The 17954-nt window shown below is 49.1% G+C and overlaps 1 protein-coding gene across 6 annotated transcripts in view; it reads right to left on the reverse strand.

Moving 5' to 3' along the window:
• The window catches only part of Dab2ip (DAB2 interacting protein), a 184863-nt gene that overhangs the window by 132509 nt on the left and 34400 nt on the right, over positions 1-17954 (reverse strand). The window contains exon 1 of one of the 6 annotated variants that reach the window (XM_074051088.1): positions 7710-8071. The exons of the other annotated variants lie outside the window; for them this stretch is intronic. The gene's annotated coding sequence lies outside the window, so the exon portion shown is untranslated. Of the gene's footprint in view, positions 1-7709; positions 8072-17954 lie in introns of those variants that run through there. 6 annotated transcript variants of the gene reach the window in all.

Raw genomic sequence — 17954 nt, forward strand, 5'->3', positions numbered from 1 at the left:
AGGTGACCTCTGGGGTACAACCAGGAGGCTGGTGCAGCTCAGTCTATCTCCAAAAGACCTCTGAGCCAGGACTGTACCTCTTTTGTGCAGCACACCTGCCAGCCCTAAAGGAGATGCCAATGGCTGCGCAGACCAGACTTTCAAAGCTAGCTTCCCACTACCTTGTCTTCATCCATAGAACACCCCATCCTCTGTACTTCAGGACATCCTTCCCTGTCCAAGGCCTGGCTCCAAAGTTCCCACGTGGGAAGACCTGGCTGACACCCTGCTACCACCATCACCCCCTCCAAACTGCTCCTCATCTGACTTCTCTTTTACACATCTGTCCTCCTAGCAGGCAAAGCTCCTCACTCATTTCCACATGCCCAGTGCTCTGTGCAGGACTGTCACACAGTAGGTCCACAGGAGGTGAACCCAAGCCAGTGGCCAGAGAGACCAGGGCTCCAGTTCAAGTTCTACCACCAGCTAGCCTCAAGCCCTTCTTTACATTTGTTCTAGAACTCAATGTTCCCAGTAGTAAAATAAAGACAGAACTTACTTTCTCACAGGCTATTGAAGACTGAAGTGAGTTTGTGGGTCTGAGAGAGCTCGGAATGTTCTGAGTGCTGTACTCAGCCAGGGATTATTTTTAGGCCTGAATTAGTACCATCCAGTGAATGACCCAAAGGTCTCCTTGACCCTCAGCTCTCATGGCTCTCTTTCTCCACCTGCTGACCTCCTGAGGCACTGACTGCCTGCCTTGGCCAGCTACCAAGCGTGGCCCTGCCCCTAAGCCAGCCTTCCATACCACCTCCAGCTCCCCTGTGCGCGCGCGCACGCGCACACACACACACACACACACACACACACACACTCGTGCATGCTCGAAACACAATCACTGACATGCAGGGACCTTCAGCTTTGTCAGGGCCTGATGTGTGCCACACTCCACTTCCCCTGAGGGTCACCTGGACCCTCTTTCTTTGGAATCTGGGTGCTCTCCTCAGAGAAGGGTTCCCCCCACCTTTTGCCCCCACTAGAGCAGGCTTCTTCCCTTTCTCTTTGGTGCTGACAGTGAGCCTGGAGCTCTCCCTGCCACCCAACTGCTGGCCCTGCCTCAGACCTGCACGTCACCCCTTCCAAATGGCTCACCCACGGTGCACCTGCCCAGGCTTGTGCTAGGATGGGCTGTTCTCCACACTCAGAAGATGCCTGAGGCCACAGAGGCTCAGCATAAGCTTCTGTGTATACTGGAGGGTCATCTTGTCCCCCTCCAAAAACCTGTAGAACCAGACAGTGTTAGTAGACCCACAGAAAAAAGAATAAGCCAGGATCCAGTGGCCATGACTGTAATCCTAGCTCCTTGGGAGGCTGAGATCAGGAGGATCACAGTTTGAGGCCAATCCAGGCAAATAGTTCATGAGCCCCACCACCCCCATCTCCAAAATAACCAGAGCAAAACGGACAGGAGGTGTGGCTCAAGCAGTGGAGTGCCTGCTTTGCAAACATGAAGCCCTGAGTTCAAACCCCAGTTCCACCAAAAAAAAAAAAAAAAAGAAGAAGACATGAAATATTAAAAACAAGGAAGTGAAGGCAGGGCCAGTTGTAGCTAGCCTGGAGCCTCTGTCTCTATACTTCACCTTCCATCCCTGCTCTGCTCCCAGGATCCCCAGAGTTGTCACTGGGAAGCTAAGCCTTTTGGCGCACACCCTGGGATGCACTGGGGTACTTCTTAGGAGTTGGCATTTGAAAACCCTAGCAAGTCCTGGTATAGACCCAGAAGGGACACTATATGCACCTAAGAAGTTCTAACACAGTGTGGTGGGACACATGGATACCCACAGGGATGCTAAGACAGGGGCCAGAGGCAGAAGTAGCAGGAGAAGCAGTAGCTGATTCTAACTGACAAAGAAATGGGAAATCAAGGAAGGCTTCCCAAAGGAGGTGACATCTGGCAGGCCTTTGATTTGGATTCTGACAGACAGTGGGTATGGGGCATGAGATCTAGCAGCAGCTTATATCACACAACAGAGACTTAACTGACCTCCCTCTACCAAATGCCATGTGGCTGAACCTCAGTGAGCTGTGGACTTGGAGGACGCTGGCCTGGCGTCCCTTCAACTGGGCCTTTTCAGACACAGCAGTGCTACATCTTCTTGAATGGTCCAAAATGAGGCACTTTCCAGGTCAGTTTCTAAGTCCAGACTCCAGAGCCATGTCTGTTCTGGTCACTGCTGTCACGGGGTATGGCCAGAGAGTACCACAGTAGGTAGAGCCTGGCAGGCCTGAGTTCCCTGAGGTGCCCATTCCGGAATTTCACACCACCCCATGGTCAGCCAGGAAGTTCTTCTCCCTATCTAACCTACATCTCCCTTGCTGAAACCGACACCCACCTTGCTTTGGAGACCCAGGAATAACAAAGCACAGAGCTGAAATGCCTCACCAGGAGCTCTGTTTGCAGCAGAGGTGGGAGTGGGGGAAGGAGAGGGACTCAGTGGGCAAAGACACAAGCCCTGGGCTGACAAGAGCAGACAAGGGCCTCTTTGTGTGCATGATTAATTTATAGGCCCGGGGAGGGCCACAGGAATGTCCTCTTGCTGGGCCTTGAGGCTTCCCTGACCCAATTTAGAAGCTGCATTTATTGTGTTGCTCATGTCAAACCTCCCCCAACGAGGTCTCTATTCCCAGCGTGCTCATGAATTTTCCGGGGGTTTAATCGTGCTCAATCTGAGAATGATTTATTAAGAAGATTAAACCCCCCCAACTATGCTTCTGCATGCTCTACAAAACCTGGCAAATTCTTTCTCCGTCATCAGTGCTGTGGGCTCCCCTGCCCACGGCAGCACAACCACTCTGCAGTGTTAAGGCTAGAACCTGGGAGGGAGAAAGCCTGGTGGAGGGTCAAGCCCCTGGGGAGAGTCTGGGGCAAGTGCGAGAAGGCACACATGGAACCAGATACCCAGCATTCAACCCTGTGCACTCCTGGCATGGAGGTGAAACTGCCTCGCTCCAATGACCACCTTGCCCAGAGCAAAGATCCTTGGCTCCTCAGGGAGCCCATGGTCTAGACACTCCCTGCTCTGCAACTTAGGTCACACCCTGAGCTCCCTCATTCCCAGTTCTGAGCTTCCCTAGGGACTGCTGGAGGAAAGAACTGGGTTCTTTCCCAGAACAGTACCTGGGCACTGGGTTCTGTCCTCAGATGCCAGCTGCAGAGTCCCTGGCCTCAGGAATGATCTGAAATCTCAGATTTGGCCTCTCCTCTCCCTGCATCCCCATCCTGTCCCAGAGATCATCAGGACCCACGCGTCTACTGTCTGTCTGTCATTGGTAGTGAGCACAGTCATAGCTGTGGAGTGGCTGCTGTTACTCTGCCAAGCACTGTATTGAGTTCTAAATGTGCATCTCAGCTCACATGCACAGTGAACCTGTGGGCCAGGTGCTGTCAGCACAGTATCTTAGGTGAAGAAATAAAACTGAAGAGCACAGTCCATGTGTTTAAGTCCGTGCAGTCAAAAAAAAAAAAACAAAAACAAAAACAGCAGAGCCAGGATTCAAACTCAGATAGTCCATCCCAGGACCTGAGGACTGAGCTCCTGAACCTTTCACTTCATTCCACACCCGTCCCCATGAGGACCCTCAGTCTGGGCTCAGGTTGTCGCTGGACGCCAGTCTCCAGCCCGTCTGTCCCATTGTCCCTCCATACAGCAACCAGAGGACTTGCACTGAAAACCAAAGCTGACCTCTTGAAAACCGTGTATGATCCCTGGCCACCAGCACAGGCCCAGGCTTCTCTGCCTAGCTTTCAGGGCTCCCATCCCCATCCTCCCCTCTGTGCTTTCTCCACTACCTTGCCCTTAAACTTGCCCCCTCTGGGCTTGTCACACCTGCCCCAGCCTCTGGTGTCCATACCTTTGCTCTGTCTGGTCCCTCTGCATGTCATGCTTATCCCCATCCCCACCCCGTGTTTCTTACTTCAAAATTCTCAAGGCCCAAATCTAATGCCACCTCCTCTAAGAAGCCTTCCCAGGATTGTCAATCAGATTGTTGCAGTGGAAGGGACCTCTCCCTGCTCTGATTCCGTGCAGCATGGATCTCACTGTCCCTTGCATGGCTGCTGGTATACTAGTCTCATTTTCTGGAAGGTCCTCACTCGAGAGAAGCTGGGAGCAGGCTTGCTCAGTGCTCACTTTGGCCCATCTGACATCGGGTCAGCTCAGCCCTGTGGGGTAAGCCAGAGCATCCTGCAAGGGCCCCTCCCTGGGTCTCAGAAAGACTCTTTGGCTGGGCGCTAGTGCCTCACTCTGGAGGCAGAGATCAGGAGGATCGTGGTTCGAAGCCAGTCCAGGTAAATAGTTCACAAGACCCTATTTTGAAAATACCCATCACAAAAAAGGGCTTGTAGAGTGGCTCAAGGTGTAGGCCCTGAGTTCAAGGCCCAGTACTGCAAAAAAAAAAAAAAAGAAAGAAAGAAAGATTCTTTTATCTTTCTTTATGTCAAGGCTGTGGTACGGACTAAGGATCCCTTTTCATATTTAAATGCATAAAATAAAATTCCAATTTTACTTGGAAACCAATTATACTGAAATCTGGTTATCAAAATACTTTTTAAAAATGCTAATGGAAAGATAAGCGCTTCTTTATTAGTGCCTGATATAACAAGATCCAGATCTAATAACAACTGTCATTTTGAAGTATGATGAACAAAAACATTATTTCGAGACACCCACAATTACTATCCTATGACCCAAAAGCTGTGAACAACTATCACCACCGTGGTTTATCACCTACACTTGTAATTGAAGGAATTACAATTTGTAATTGTAATTAGAAGTCAGGAAAAACAAAGATGGGATTTTTTTTTTCTTGATCCACTTCTTAGCACTCTGGACTTCCACCCAGAGACTATGGGGGTTCCGCAGATTGTGGTAAAGGTCCCTGGACGACAAGGTGGGGAGAGGGGTGATAAGGGACAAGTGCAGGATTTGTGCTGGAACCAGACCCTGGTTGTGTGCTGGCTGCACACCCTAACCTGTTTCTGCCCACCTGCCTCGGTCATAGCACCAGGAACCAAACCTGTGTCCACAGTCTAGTTGTTCCAATCAATCCCAAATCCCCTAAGTGGTTCTAGTTTGACAAGGCCCAGGAAAACAACCCCTTGGAGCTACTGTGCCCAGACAGCCCCAGCCACCTCCCAGAGAACTTGTTTTATGTCCTGAAAGAACAGAGTTGACAGGGGATAAATTGTCCAGAAAGGCTGGAGTGGGCTCCAACTGTCTGCCAGGCGCCCGCCCAGTCACCCCACCATACCCACTGCCGTCTGCCCTCTTAGGAGGGAGAAAGCACCATCCATTACCCAGAAGAATGGGCGCCGTGAGGACGCGCCCGAGCCTTCCCCAGGGAGATCATCTCTGGCCACATTTCTGTTCAAGTACCAAGCTCTTAGCCTGGCTGTTCACTTGGGCAGGACCAAGTGCCTCAGGAGAACTGGGATGGAGGAAAGCGGGCTTCTGAACCACTCAACCTGGGCAGCTAAGGGGCTAGGAATGGCATTACAACCATGTCCTGAGCTAGGAGGGGTCCTGGGCCAGCATCTCCAATCAGCTGGAGACACAAAGCTGGCAGGTCCTCTGCAGCCACATGGGGCTTGAGAAGAGCACAGGGAAGGGCCAGGCTTAAGTGCAAACACATTGCAGGAGTAACAGTAGTGCCATACGCAGCTTTCCTTATTACGTGCTTCCTTCAAGTAGAGGGACACTGGCACCTGAGCCCAAGCAGGCTCACAAAGGATGCTCTCCGTAACACGAGGATGTTCCATGGAGATCCTCCAGAGCACCAAGGAGGGACACTTAGATCAGTGTCAGGCCGTTCCAGGCGGCAGACAGAAGCAGAAAAGTAGACCTCCACATCTGAACCATGAAAAGAGCTCCAATCCTCCTTGCTGAGTGAAAGGAACAAATTGCAGGATGATAAATGATTTTTCAAAAACATTTTAAGCAGAATCATCTATATTCTACAGATCTGTGTGCTTGAAAGCACAAGCCAGCACTGAGGAAAACACCCTTCAAATGCCTCCCACATTCCCGGGACTCTGCTCCCAGGACCCATTCAACTCTACCCCTGTTCCAGGTCAGCCAAGCACTTGACACAGGAGAAGATCGTGACCCAGCAACTTTCCCGCACAACTGACAGGAGCGTGATAGCCACAGCCTTTGAGAAAGGCAAGTAGGCGATGTGTACCAAAAGCTAAAATCCATACAATGTCCATTTTAAACTCATAGTCTCCTATGCCATTCCCTCAGATAAATGTTCACAAGCATTAAGAATAGATATGCGAGGGTATTTGCACACACCTGTGTGCAGCGGCAGGATAAAGAAAACTGTGAACATCTGCATCCATGGCAGGAGGGACTGGCTGAATAAATTAGGGTCCTGAAAAGGGGACCCTATCTGGCTATTTCACAGTGTGAGGTAGAGATGTATGGAGTCTCTGTGCATTGCAAGGTAAAAATGCACACAGTAGCTGGATGCTAGTGGCTCACACCTATAATCCTAGCTACTCAGGAGGCAGAGATCAGGAGGATTTTGGTTCAAAGCCAGCCCCAGGCAAATAGTTCTTGAGGCCCTATCTCAAAAAAACCCAACACAAAAAATGGCTGACAGAGACGATCAAGCTGTAGAGCACTACAGATCAAGCATGAGAACTTCATTTCAAACCCTGGTACCATCAAAAAGAAAGGAAGAAAGAAAATGCACATGGTATTTCAAGATGTGTGGGCTGATCACCTAGGTGGATAGGACTTGGGTCAGACTAAGAAAGGGGACAGACTAAGCCATGCACAATGATACCCACCTATAATCACAACTACTCCAGAGGCAGTAAGATCAGGAGTTCAAGGCCAGCCCAGGGAAAGTTAGCAAAACCTTATCTCAAAAACAAAATACAAACAAAAGGGGACATAGTTTAACTCATAGAGCCCATGTTGCCTAGCAAGTGTGAGACTCTGAGTTCAAAGCCCAGTGGAAGGAAGGGGGGGGCAAGGGAGGAAGGAAGGAAGAAAAGAAAAAGAAAGGGGACGGACAGACTTAGTTTTCAGTCTGTTTGATTTTTTTGTGTGTGTGGTGTCAGGGTTAGAACCCAGGGCCTGTACATGCTTGGCAAGTACTGTATCACTGAGCCCCAGTCTGTAATGTTTGATTTTATTTTTAATAAATAATGAAATATGCAGATTATGGTGGAGGCTGCTGGTCGGGGGAGGCTGTTTAGGGGGCGGTCGGTGCTGGGAGTATAGAAGAACTCTATGTACATTCTATTTAATTTTCCTAGGAACCCGAAACTGTTCTCTAAAACATAAAGTCTATTAAAAAATAAAACATATTGAAAGTCTTGAGAAATTAAAAACACAAGACAACCCTGTCCCTCAAAGACAGCGTTCCTCTGCTAGAATCTCCTCAGGCCTTCAGCATTCTTGGGCAAGTCCCAAATTCCAGCCTGGCTCCAGCCTGGGGAGGAGCAGGAAGGTGGAGCCTCACCTCTAATGCTGGAACTGGGGTTCCATTGAGGTCCTCCTGGGAAGCTTTGTTCACACTATTTTACCATTTCATCTGAATAGAAGCCTCACACCTTCATTTTGAACAGTTCAAATATCCTCCCCTTTGAAGCCCATTTATTCCAGAAGCCATCACCCCTGAAACGCAGGCTCTCTGAGGACAGTCTGTGTCCTACTTACAGATCACTTTGTGGTCTCCAGGGATGGCCGGTTCCTTGCATGGAGTGAGGGCTCATTAAACATGTGCAGAGCCAATGGTCGCCCTTCCGATCACATCAATATTTCTAAAAGTCCCGAAGCACCGTCTAGATGTCTCTCTGAGGCCACTCATCTGGCCTTGAATTCTAATTCCGCCTGTCCTTGTTAGCAGCAGTTGCTCCTCACAGGTGGCTCCCAGGGTCCACGCCCTGATGTGTGCCACCAGCCTGGAAGCTCATCCAACTCCACAAAGCAGATGCCAGCATAAGCCAGGAAGTGAAGGAAATGAGAAACAGGCCAGGCCAGAATAAAACGGTGAAGTGTGACCACTCCAGCCCCACCCCAGCCCACTGCAGCCCCATTGACGGCCATCAGGATGGCAGGTGTTTCAATCTGAAGACAAGATGCCAGATTTTATGTCAAAGCCTCCTTACTGTTCCACATAGGCACATGATACACAGTTAAGGATAAACAGAGGTCGGTGAGGGGCACATATTTTGCAATCCCAGCACTCAGGAGGCATTGGTAGAAGGATCACAGTCCAGGCCAGTCCAAGCAAAACTGAGAGACAACATCCAACAAACAACTAAAGCAAAAAGGCTGGCGAGTGGCTCAGTGGTAGGGTGTTTGCCTAGCAGTCGAGGCCCTGAGTTACAAGCCCCAGTACTACAAAAACTAATGAACAAATAAACAAATAGGTCCGGGGATGTAGCTAAGTGGTAGAGCATTTACATAGCAAGTGTGAGGCCCTGGGTTGGATCCTCAGAACTGCAAAATCAAATACACACACACACACACACACACACACATCTTACAGGTCATATCAAATAGAGATGCAGGTCAGGTTTAGATCACTGCCTCTGGAAACAACTCAGAATCCAAAGCAGACATGATTTAAAACAAGCAAACAAAAAAAGACAAAGAGCCCTCCTGCCCTCTTTAGTCCTGCCATTCCATAAGCCCAAACAGAATCCACACCGCAAGGCTCCACCCCCTGACACACAGAACCCAAACCTTACACTAAAATGGACTCAAGGACCAGCCATTCTGAGGCAGCCACGTCAGCTATGCCATTATAGGCTGTGGGTCCCAGGCAAATGTTCTCAGTTTCCTCCTCTGTAAAATGGGGGGAAATGATAAAAATAGTACCTGCCTCCCAGGGGTGTTGTGTGGTCATCAGGGAAAGCCCCGGGGACAGGGAAAGTCCCCAGCCAGGAAGGGCTCTTCCTTATCTAGGCTTGGGGGAGCCAGGGATGTAGTACATCACAGCAGGGCTGGGTGTCAAAGCACGGCTGCTCCCCACCTCGGTCCCTCATCCATATCCTTGAAGGGACAGAAAATGATGGGCTCACAGCCCTGCCTAGGAGGTCTGTCCACAGGGATACACTCTTCACACTCCAAACGTTGCACATCACAAAAATCCATACCTACCACTGTGTATTAATACTAATTACTGAGATGGTGCCTGGCACTGTGCTAAATGCTTCAAATCAGTTCCTGCCTCTCTATTTGCCCAGCGATCCAGCAGTAACTGAGGTTCAGAGGTCAGCTGGTAACAGTGCAGCCTGAATTCAGCCATAGTTTACTTCAGCGCCCTCAGTTAATTCTGCAACCTTTAGGATCCTTCCTACACTAGAAACAGCACCAGTTCCTGCCCCTAGGTAGCCTTGCCGGAGCTGTCACACAAGGGCAGAGTGCCATGGACTCTGCCTGGAAAGCTGCTTCAGAGGAAGATGACACCTGACCCAGGTCAGCAGGTGCATGGGTAGAGAGTGGGCCAGGACATTGGAGGCTGCTGTCTGGAGACTGCAGTGTAGACAGAACCAACTGCACTTGGGCCAGGCAGACAAGAGGATGGTGAATGGCTGCCCTCTTGAGAGAATATGTGGATGTGGAAGAAAAAGGAAAAAAAACACCACGGAGGTGAAGGACATGCAAAGCCTTGAAGCTTGAAATCTACCCTTGAGGTTTTCCAGACCCTCAGGAGAGGCCTCTAGACTTAGGTAAAGCCATCCTTGGTCTGGCACCACCACCGTGGATCTGGGGGTTGCATAACTCAGCAACAGGGTGAGAACTGACCATGCTGAGTCACAGTAAGTCCCCTGGTTTGGCAATCTGGATCTTGGATCTTGGGCATGCCAAGCCATCATCATCTGCAAAATGGGTGTGAGAAGAGCTGGCCACCTGCCTAGCAGGGACTGCATAAGGCCCAGATGAGGCAGACCGATCAGGTGAGGGCAGCAGCCTCCAGGTGCCTCTTGTGCACACCCCCAGACCCGGACACACTCTCTCTCAGGAGCGGGACTGCCCATGGCTCTGCCTTAAGGCTGCAAATATAAAATGGAATCATGACCTTGAAAGCCCCAGTCCTTCAAAGATGGACACTATGCCAAGGACAGAATGATCACACCCTCCTATTTCCCTGCACCATCTTGATTTTAAAAGTGAAAGTCCCACATCGTGGGAACCCCCATCATTCTGGTCAAACCAAGATGATGAACCATTGTAGCCAAGGGTTTGGCCTCTTGGAGGACAAATCGTCTTCTTATTTGTACATTCTTCCAACAAATATTTACTGAGAACCTAGGGCAAGTGTTAATGGTGGAAAGCCAGCCAGGGAGCTGCCCTTATGGGCTTTTGGTCCAGTGGGAAACACAAAAATAGTGTTTAAAAACCATAGAGATGTTTCTAGAACAGTTCAAGTTTACCAAGGGGACCAGATCAGGCTCTGGATCTCTGAGCCATGCCATGGAAAAGGAATGGGCTGGAGACTAGGATTATGACAGCTCCATTTCTCCTCCCTGTACTCTCTACCATTTCCTGTAACTGGGGAAAATATTTAAAAGTAATAAATAGGTTTCTAACCATCATAAGTTCATATAGGTGAAACTAAGTTTTGGCTTATGTCAGAAAAAGTGGCCAAACCGGAAGTCAGATTCGAGAGGAGAAATGGCACACAGTGTTATAGTATATTCATACATATGTTCACACAGGATTCTGTTTAGTGTTTGTATTTTATTTTATCTTTATTTTTGTGGTGTTTAGTGCTTTTTTAATAAAAAGAAAAGGACCAGGCAAGGTGGCTCATGCCTGTAATTCCAGCTACATGGGAGGTGAAAATAGGAAGATCACAGGCTGAGGCCAGTTCTGGGCAAAGTTAGAGAGACCCTATTAAAAAAAAAATCTAAAAAGGACTGGGGGTATGTACGCTCAAGTGGTAGAATGCATGCTTAGGAAGCATGAGGCCGAGTTCAATCCCCAGTACCACAAAAAAATAAGTAAGCATATGAGAAAATTCTAAGTTAAAAAAATTATAATAGCTGCCTGGACCTGAATGAAGAAGGGGAGCAAGAAATGGGCAGATCAGTGACACTCCACAGATAAGCCTCTCTGTCCCCTTTACCATTGCCCTCACTCCAAGAAAACCCCCAGGGAATCAAAGCAAATGAAAGCCATGGCCCCAGGATGGCTTTATCCTCATCCCCTTCCCCACACACTCCACGTACTATCCCTCTCAGCCAAACCTATCCCAAACTGGCTCTGAAATGGTCTCTCCCAAGGGGTAAGGTGACCATTTGGCCTCCTCCTGGTGAGAGGGGCAGGGTGGCACTCTATTTTTTTTTTAAGCTTAACAACTGACATCTGTTAATTATTATTTGTCCATTTCTGTTTTTCTTTTGCCCTCACCATTGCTCAATCCACCCAGCAGTCCCAGTCCTGAGAAGTGGAAATACCACCTGCTGAGAGGCGGTCTGGGGTGCAGACGCCCAGCAAGCAGGCAGCGGAGGGCTGCTGGCCATGGACCAGACTGTCCGGCTGTCAGAGAATACCACATAGACAGTGAGCTGGGGAGAGTAGAACTCGGCCTTGCACCAGGCACTAGGGACCCATCCCCACCTACCTCAGACCTCACACTTGTAGAGACACCCACTTTGAGCCTGAAAGGTGACCCTCCTAGTCAGCCCAGGCACTTCGCTTGGAAGTCTACAGATTTCCAGGCTGAGCTTCCATCAATCAAGCTGTAAAGTGTATGGCATCCTCAAGGAGCCAAGGGGAGGGTCAGAAACACTAAGGGCCGTGCTCTTCTGGTTGCAGGCAGGGGCTGCCCTGCATGGGGGTCTGCGCCTCTGCTGGCTTTGTAAAGGTTCCAGGCAGGGAAATTCTGCCTGAGAATAAGGGCATGGCCGGAGAACAGGTGGGAGGCCATGACAGCGTTCAGGTTTGTAAAGCTTCCCTGGGGCACTGTGGAAGCAGGCAAACAACTAAGAGAAGGCTGTGGCTAGGTTTTCCCCTGCAGTCAGTGACAGGGACAGGGGCACAGGAGAGAAGGTGTGGCAGGAAGGGATGGGGAAGAGGGAAACCACCCAGCTGAGGTTCCCTGGCTGGGGCTGGGCAGTGTAGCCTTCACTGGCAAGACAGGCCATGCATGGAGGATGTGGTTTGCAAAGAAAGAAAAGAACTTCCACGTTGGAAGCTAGATGTGACTTTGGAGCATTCAGTGAATGTCAGTCCTCTCCATCTCACTCAGGAGAGCAGGTTAGGGTAAAGGAGTAGCCTGGGTTCAGGGGATGCTGACACCCTGGGAAAGAGCAGGCTGCCAGGTGAAAGCTGGTAGGGTACCCAGGGTAGGGCGCTCGGAGTCAGGAGACATGGACAGAGACGCTCAACCACGAGGGTCCAGAGGGCGCAGTGGTTGGGAAGGCAAGGACCGGCAGCTGAAGACCAGTGTTCAGCCTGGGGAAGGTGACCCAGCAGAGCAGTAACATCACAGTGTCAGGGGTCCCAGGTGCTGAGCAACTTTTGCGTGCCAAGTCTTGAGCTAGTGACCATTGACTGATGCTTCCAGGAACCACTGAGGTGGGTACATTTATCCCATTTTACAGATGGGAAAGATAGCAAAGAACAGCTTGTCCTATCTGGTCTTGAGCCCACATACCCCTTTAACCACCATTGGGAACGGGGAACCCATGTTTGCTGACCAGTTGGTGGCTGGCATTTTCAGTGGGGGAGGGGTTCCTAGGAGCCAGAGGTGACCAGGTGGATGCCTATAACCCTACCTCCATCTGGGAAAGTGGGAGGAAGGGGAGTCTGGTCAGGGCTCTGGCAACTATCCTAGCAGCCGGCCCAGGCAGCCAGAGTAGGAGCCGCCCATCTGAGCGGAAAAATCTGGAAGTCTGCAGCAGGGGGTCAGATCCCGGAAGGACTTTAGTTCTTGCTCTGCCTTTAGGATCCAAAGTTGGAAAACAATGACCACTAGAAAGGATTTGATGACTAAAATTTTTGACTGTTGCTAAGTTTAGCACTCAGGGTGGGGTAGGCGCAGTGATGTGCAATGAACAGACTTTGACTTCCACTACCAGCTCGGTGTGGTATTGTATCCTGGTCCCTAACTTAACTCCTTCTACTCCCATTCCCACCCTGAATAGAGGTCTATCTTTTAAGGGCCTTATCATGGGAGAAAAGTCAAATAACTTCCAACCTAGGAAGGGCTTAAAGTATCCTGTTAGTACGTAACACCTAGAAAGGGCAAGTTTAACTAAAAAGAATCTGTTGTTAATAGTGGAATTTTGGGCACCACAGGAATCATGACCTAGAAGAGCTTATGAAATCACTACAGGGATCATACCACACTCTACCCAAGTGGAAAAATGTCTTCAAGGCTCACCAAATCCTTACTAAGAAAAATCCTAGCCTTTGGCTCCTTTTCCAACATCTCTTCTTTCAGAAGCTTGGCCTTATGTAGCCCAGGGTGAAAATCTCCGTCCGCACTAAAACAGTTCCTGGCACATGGTAGACACTCAATAAACACGTGTCAACGCCATCACCACAGACAGCAGCTCATTCTTGTCACTGTAAAGGATTCTCAGGCTCCTCACTATCCTCAGAGGGCCAGGCACCACACCTTCCAACAACCACCCTTCATCACATAGCTTTGTATTATAATTTATCTCTTGGTTCTAGAGGATGATATGGTATATGGTCAGGAAGAGCTTCCAAACATATGTAGTTGGCTCTTTAAAGTTAGGAAGAAGCTTTCAACACTATTCAGGTTCAACCTAATTGTTTTCACCCCTTAAAAGCACCGCCCCCCCCCTGCCACTCTGCAATACTAGGGATCAAACCCAGGGCCTCACACATGCTAAGCATGTGCTCTGTCACTGAGCCTCATCCCCAGCCCAGTTAAAAGCACTTCTATAAGGAAGTTAGGAAGGGGAATATGGCTGATGCATTTCCTAAACAAGAATGAATATAGAATTTTTAAACCTGTTGAAATCACCATAAGAAGGGGACTAAAGTAGAAAGGAAGAAAATAGAGGGGATGAACCAATTCAGGTTATAATATATATATATATATATATATATATATATATATATATATGTACATATATATATCTCACAATGAAACACCTTTTATGGCTCTCTTAAACAAATAAAAATGTCTTTGCTTTTTCAAAAACAGAGAACAGAAGGCAAAACAGGTCCTATCTGGGGATTGGTACCAGTGGGAGGGGGAGGATATAAGAAAAGGGTGTAGGAGGGTGAAATGCTGGAAATCCTATGTGCACATGTATAGAAATGGAAAAATGAGATCTGTTGAAACTATTCCAGGGACAGAGGGAGTGGGGATGAAGGAGAGTGATGGAGGGTATGAATTCAACTATGATATATTGTGATATATTTTGTAAATGTCACAATGTACCCCCCAGTGAAAAATAGTAAATAAAAATAAATGAATAAATAATAGAGATAAATTTTAAAAATAAGATTTTTAAAAAGTACTTTTATAACCTCAAAACTTAGACTGGTCTGGGAATGGTGTACCTGCAACCTACCCCTCCCCACCTCCCCACCTACCTCACCCCACACACACCCGCCACCCCTGCCACCAGACTAGGGGACCCTTTTCTGCTGGGCCCAGATGTGAGTGCATAACCTGTCTTGGTACGCAGGGTCTGCTTCGTTTAGTTTATGGGATCTGGAGTGCCTTCTATCTGGATATCGTGCCCACGTGTAAATTCCTTCTTGGGAGAAAAATGTTTCTACAAAACTCCATTTAATTTAACAACCATTCAGAACAAGTGCTTTATGTGTTTATGGGTCTTTTGTTGGGTTTGCCTGTGTTTGCTCCCCTTTCTTCTGAGGTCAGCATCCAAGTGTGTTCCTTTTTCTATTTCAAGCTCTGTGGAGAAACAGCCCAGAAATGGGAGGAATATAGGAGGAGAGAGACAAAGAGATAGACAGACTGATACCAGGTTGTGACCATAAAGTCCCATACTTTGACCAGTTGGTAGAGGGGATTTGGTCTCTGATAGCTAAAAGAGCCTTGGCTGACCCCCATATAAGCCCGGTGCTAAGTGGTTCAAGGTGACAAAGGGTCCCAGTCCTTGAAGGGTCTCATTTGAGCAGATGGTTAGACACCAACTCCTGCTAAGAGTCATACTAAGGCCAGAGAACCGGCCCCCCTCCCCTAATTCTCCCCTCCACTGGATACCTGATGAGCTCCCAACCCCTACTCTGTCCATCCAGAGAGCAGGAAGCCCAGATCATCACTCACTCCCTGAAGGAACAAATTGCCCTGGGCTCCATTTCTTCATTTGTGAAGTAGGGATGGAAATGTCACGTGATACTCAGGCCAGAGGTCATGGAAGGATTCGCAGGGTCCAGGCCTTACCAGGGACAGTGCTCACTGTGACAAAGAGCAAGCCTTCTCTTGGGCTGGACCAAAGCCATGCCTCATGGGCCTGAAGGTTCTTTTCCCTTGCTGAGGAAAGGTAGGGGTAAAAGGAAGGAGGACTCCACAGAACCCCAAGATGAGGGTCTTCTAGCCCAAGCTTTTGTTCCCCCATCCAGAACACTTGCTGTTTCAAATTGGGGCTGTCTGCTAAGGGACTATTTCTGGGATGCACACACACACATCCAGGCTTTGTTTGTGTGTGGTACTGAGGTTTGAACTTGGGGCCTCACATTTGCCAAGCAGGGGCTCTACTGCTTGAGCCACTCTGCTAGCCTACACACTGGCTTTTCATCCACTAAGCAGATAAGCTTCTGCAGTCACAACCAGCCTCCCCACTGAGGGCTACCCTTCATGCTTCCAGCCCTATGGAGTCAGGTGCCCTGACCTGCCCTCCCCCACTCAAGGGATGGCAGTGCCATGGGTGGCAGGTCCAAAGTCAGCACCTGGGTCTGCCCAGATGCAAGGCCAGGCTGAGTAGCAGCAGCTGCTCTCCTCTTCAAGCTCTCCAAGGAGCTTCTGCAGCCTTTCTAGCCCCCTAGGAGACAGAGGGTGAGGGCCAAGATCAGGGTCAGGTTGGAATCAATGCAACAAGACTGCCAAGTCCATGGGAGCTGAGAACCTGCCTTTCACCTCCTTATATTTCCCTAAAGCAAATCTGCCCTGGTTGCAGGCAGGAAAGCATTGTGCAACCCACGCACAGTCAGTGCAAGAGGGGAAAAATGCAAAGAAAAAAATGCATTATCCATAGTCAGCATTCCAGCCCCACCATCCATCTCCAACCATCGCTAGCAGATCTGCCAGCCACCAACGCCTTTAAAAAGGCCTTTGTGGGCACTCCCTTGCCTCCACAACAGCACCCTCTCCTAAAACAACGTTCAACAGCTCTGAATTAGCCACTCTGAATTACCAAAATCAATTACTCCAAGGAGGAACTCAGGCAGACAGGCACTAGAATAAAGACAGCAGATAATTCCCACTGGCAGGTAATTGCTCCCCTGAGAATTTCAGATAATAAAAGAGAAATCTCAAAGAAAGCATTTTCCCCCAGAAAGGCAGGGGAAGAATATGCCTGGATAAATAGACAACTTTTCCTTTCCCTGCTGCTGCCTTTGTGGACTGCATCCCTGCAGGGGAACCACAGTAGGACCATGGGAATCTGCAGGGGTGGGGTGGGAGTTGAGTCGCCTTCATTTCAGGATACTGGGTCCTTCGTTGGGCAGGGAAAGGACAGGGCCTTGGGCCATCAGTGATACACGGGCTCAGGATGCAGTTAGCAGTAAATCTCTTTACTCCATGTGTCCATTTCATTCCCTCAAGAAGCCCAAATCTCTTGGAGAGCGGGTCTTTGCCTGTCACACCCTGATCTTCCTGGCCACCTGCTCTTTGTGGCTACCCCATGGAGGACCTTCAAGTGGATCCCAGATGGTGTGACAGAAAGACAGATCACTGGTGTATCTGGAGGAATTACTGAGCCTTCCGGGCCTTGGCTTCCTTAATTTTAACATGAAGAAATGATATCAAACCATTCTATAGATAGAAGTGGCCTATAACACCACACCTTCAAGGGTGTCACAGAGCCTGTCAACAGGCATTCCAAGAAGAAAGTATCTAGAGGCAGAGGTTTGGCGAATTCTGGGGTCAACAAAAGTCAGTAGATTTCTTTACGGCAGGACTTCTCAGAGCCTTTAAACTGTTAATGTGGATTGGTACCATACAAGTTGGACATGAAGCATGCAGCCGTTTACTAACTCCTTTCTACAAAGCACCTTACCACCCTACCTGGTCTGGAACACACCTGGGCTAACAATGATTGTGGATGTTCAACATACCAAGGACAGAACAAGGCATTTAAGAGGGGGTGGGAGGCTACAGGAAAATTTCAGAGGCCACAGTGCTTGGGATCAGTTCTGAAAGAAGGAGGAGGGACTCTGTGGGAAGAGACAGGGTAGGGGACATTGCAGGTACAGGAACTGCCCAAAAGGAATGCAGAGGTGGGAGAGGAAGCACTGGGTCCTGGTTGTTATCTTTTGAGAAAGCGAGAAAGGGAGGATGGGAAGGGTGTTGGGGTAAAGAACATTGCGAGGATTTTTTTTAACATCCTTGGGTACAAATAAGTGGCTTTACTTATGAGTACTGACCATGCACCAGGCCTTGTGGGAAACAGAATTCTCACAACGCTCCCATGAAGCAGGTTCTCTTGGGTCCCTTGCTCTGAAGCTAAGCTAAGTGGCTACTTCAATTCACTCAGCTACTAAGTGGCAGGGCAGGGATTCACAGGCCCCAAGCCACCAATTTCAGCCCCATACCCTTCCTTGTCCACTCTGCTTCTCCACCCAAGAGCCACCAGGGGCAGGGCAAAAGCCAGCGCCAACACCATTAAAGCGTGAAGCACTGCTGATTCCTCTCTATCCAAAGCCTTCTCCCTGCTCCTTCATTTTTTTATTTCTATTCTACTGGCGAGCACTTCCCAAACATGTACACGGGTCATTTGC

Source organism: Castor canadensis, chromosome 13 (assembly GCF_047511655.1).
Source record: "Castor canadensis chromosome 13, mCasCan1.hap1v2, whole genome shotgun sequence".
Lineage (NCBI taxonomy): Eukaryota > Metazoa > Chordata > Mammalia > Rodentia > Castoridae > Castor > Castor canadensis.